The sequence below is a fragment of the Euprymna scolopes genome, chromosome 33, assembly GCF_053919585.1.
Source record: "Euprymna scolopes isolate OS-2025 chromosome 33, ASM5391958v1, whole genome shotgun sequence".
NCBI classification, from domain to species: domain Eukaryota; kingdom Metazoa; phylum Mollusca; class Cephalopoda; order Sepiida; family Sepiolidae; genus Euprymna; species Euprymna scolopes.
In genome coordinates, this window is record NC_136514.1 from 45,051,589 (window position 1) to 45,055,922 (window position 4,334).

Here is a 4,334-nt window from a genome sequence, read left to right on the forward strand (position 1 = left end):
GCATGCGTGCGTGGGGGGGATTCGTTTCTAGTAAATGTTCCAATAACATTTTCCAACATATACGTCATATTTCATAGATTTTACTTCGACTGGCGTTTTTCACTAGACGTTCCTTAAGTAAACTAATTTTGTTGCGTGACATTTTTGATTTTAGGTTTTCCTTAGTTTGTCTGAGAATTATATATTAATTTTTATTATGGTTTTTAATAGCGATATACCTATGTAATTTTCTTAATTTTTCATGAATGGCGTTTGTGTGGATCGCTGGATCGCAACCCGTCATTATAACACTATCCGGATTACCGGATCGAATGAGTTGCGACTCCTGCTCTAATCACACTAAAGATGTGTTATATAGAGAAATAATGTCTCTGTCTGTCTGTCTCTCTCTCTCCCTCTCTCTCTCTATATATATATATATTTTTTTTTTATTTAAATATTTATTTAAATATTTTCTAACTGCATAAAATTTAGTTATAAAATATTTAAATAAATATTTAAATAATAAATCAATTAGAAATAGTACGTCCGAAAAATGTGGGGCGACTTGAATATAAATAAAGGGCAGATAACCTCTCCCTCAGGAGAGAAAAAACACCACAAAACCGATTATAAAAAATAAATAAATAAACAACGTTATACCGTTTATGATGTTGAAAAAGAAATTAAATCCATAACAGTGTATATATATATATATATATATATATATATATATATATATATATATATATATATATATATATATATAAGTGAAATTGTCTGTCTGTGTATCTGTGTATCTGTGTATGTACATTTCCCTACGCTCTGTCAGTTTTAAGTCTACAAAATCGGAATTTGATATACAGGGTACTGATATTTGGGAAAATCGATGTGATCGGTTTTCGGCCAGAAATTTAGCGATTAAAGGGGTCAAAGTTCAACTTTGCACCTATGCTAGTATATATATATATATATATATATATATATATATATATATATATATATATATATATATATATATGTGTGTGTGTGTGTGTGTGTGTGTGTGTGTGTTTGACACGTGTCCATCAAAGCTACATCTAAAATTTCCAATGTTTAAATCCAAAATTGGCGGAGGAGTTTTGTTAGAGGTCGCAAAGGTCAAAATCTTTCAACCTTGACTTCTTGGCAGCAGAATGTTCGCCCAAAAACGTATTAAAAAGCTTGCTGCATGTCTTACTACCCTTTCTGTAACATTTCAAATGTTTAGATCCAAAATTGGCTGAATAGCTTGCTCGACACCGCAAATGTCAAATATTTTGAACGTTGACCTCTTTGCAGCCACATTTTCGACCAAAAACTGAGTATAATGCTTGACCTATGTCTGTATACACTTTATGTAAAATTTCAAATGTTTAGACCAAACATTAGCTGAGCAATTTGGTAGAGAAAACAAAGGTCAATTTTTGAAAAGTTTGACCCCAATTTTGATTCCTTAACATTTATTATTTTGGGCTTAAATCTAATTAAAATTTTGATCCATGTCAAAGTAATCTACATCTATACTTTCAAGTTTTTAGATCAAAAATTGGCGGAGGAGTTTGGTAGAGTTTTCAAAGGTCAAATCGTTGAACTTGGACCCCTTGACAGCCAAATTTCTGTCCGAAAACTGATTAAAAAGATTTTCCCTAATCACAAAAAAAACAAAACTTTTACACCAAACCTCGAACCTGTAGACTAAAAATTGACAGAGTAGTTTGGTAGGGAAATGCACACATACACACACATTATTGTCATCGAAATCTGTGAAATCGCCAATATTTCAATCAAATGGATTGATTACCTGCTCAAGTTGGGGAACAATTGCGGGGAACAGGGGTATATCTTCACATGATTCACGTCAGTAACTTTGTCCACATTACATTGTATTCCGCCTTACACTGTAGAGAGCATACTGTTGATTTTATACAATTACTTTTATATACGATGGCTTAAATTACAGTTTATAATGACAAAAGTCAAGTGGTATGCTTAAATTTTGATCTAAACAGAAAGATTAATTTCAAACGTGCACCTGTTATATAAAAGAATCTACTGTTTTTGTGTGCATATGCTCAGTGCTAGAGCGGTGATGATCCCTCGACTTTCAGTTTACAAATGAAAAAAGACAAATATCATGTTTCAATTGTGCTTTAAACGGAAAAATTTATACTGAACGCACGCCTAGCATATCAAAGAACCTATTGTTTATTAAAAGTTATCGATACTCATCGAAGACATTTAGATGCGAAACCTATCTTAGAACACTAACAGGCACATAAATATGTTCGTATGAAATTTCATCAAAATCGGTCCAGCAATCTTCGAGTTCATAGGAAACGAACTCACGGACATATACATAGACAAAGTTCTATATATATATATATATGTGAAAGGGCGTGGGTGCGTGCGTGTGCTTGTAGATACTTAACTAAATTTCGTTTTCTCAGCTAACCATCCTATTTAAATTTTGTGATAGGCTGTGTCTTTGAGATCGAATTGTACCTTTACTCGCTGACAAGAATATTGACGAAGTATTGTTTGCCTACCATCTTTTCTTTTTTTTTTACACAGTGATCACCACTTATCAAGGCCCGGAAGCCACTCAGGGATAAGGGTTGTTGCAAGTACATTACGTTAGTGTGGAGATTTGATGAAGTGTTTACTTAAGGGGGCGGTTCATTAGGAATTTGTTAACATTGGACTTGAAGACATCCAAGTTGTAGTCCGGTGGGAAGCAGGCAGACGGAACAGAGTTCCACAGGCGTGCAGTTCTAAGAAAGAAGCTTTGTTCATGGAATCCGCGTTTTGATTTAGGCACAGACATAGAGTGGGGGAAATTATTTGTTTAGATGCAACATCTAATAAAATTATGCCCAGAAAATGCGTAAATAAACTTTTGTTTATCTGTCATTTTCGGACCATGCAAATTTGTCGCCCCATGTATATAAATATAATGCTTGTTCCTTCTATAGTGTATCTGCGCGTTACGCGTTGAAAACGCCTAAAATAATGCTTGAAGCACAAAATGTTTAAAAAAAGACAAAAGAAAAAAAAAGTTAGCGACCTTGAACAATAATATATCTTTTTTTAAATATATTTAAAATAATATATGATAACTTTTGTATTTGTAGGAGATAAATAACTCACAGTAATTTTGACGTGCAGCGGTTCTTAAGTGAAGAAAAATACAGCGAAACGTTACAGGAAAAGGGGGAAAATACGAAAAACACATGGAAAAATGAGGTGTTGGACTGAATAAGATAATTAAACATTTCTCTTATAAAGAGATCGTATTAGTTATATTGAACTATGTATAACAATTTTATTTTCTGAGTATTTATCAGTACTTGTTAATTCATCTCATTTTGATGTAAAAAAAAATTAAGACTATTTTCATAAAAATGCTAACTAACGCAGATTTGTTGCGTGTAATTGATTTTTATTGCCAAAATAAATTTTTTCGCGATCAAATAATACTAGTATTATTCAAACAGTCCTGTCAGTACGTAATATTTTTGTATTTTCAATATATATATAAATAAATATATATATATATATATATATATATATGTATATATATATATATGTTTTTCAAAATGTGAAAGATTATATAATAAACGCCATGACGAAACAACATCGCAGCCCACAAGAGCAACAAAAGTAAACGAAGCGGAAGTCCAAGACCCGAGTTCCGCCCTCATTTGGGCTAATCAGTCAAACGCATCCGAACTCAGGGTACGAACCCGAAAATTTGAGTTAATTAACACTAAGTTCGGATGTGTCTAACTGATGAGCCTAAATGGGGGCGAAACACGAGTTTTCGACTCCCGTTTCGTTGAGTGCCATGGCTATTATGAGTTGCGACGTTGTTTGTGGAATTATATATCTATATCTATATATATATATTTTATACTATCGTAAATTATCTTACTCGCTACTTAATTTAGCTGAAAAAATGCGAAGCTCGCGGTTTGTTTACAAACAAACGTTTGAGCCCTCTACGAGTGGCGGACGGATGTTTATTTAAATAGACATTCGGACAGTTTAATTGCGGCCACCGATTCCGTAGTCAAGTGGTAGAACTGCCGACTGTCATCACGACGGTTCTAGGTTCGATCCTCGGCTTGGGATAGGTGTTAGTCTAGCGGCACTGATGAGTTGTGAAACAACGAAACAGGTCTGTATGTCGATGACTAAAATATATTTTATAAAGCCCCCCTCTTGGGTAGAGCACTATCGTAAATTATTTTACTCGCTACTTAATTTAGCTGAAAAAATGCGAACCTCGCGGTTTGTTTACAAACAAACGTTTGAGCCCTCTACGAGTGGCGGAC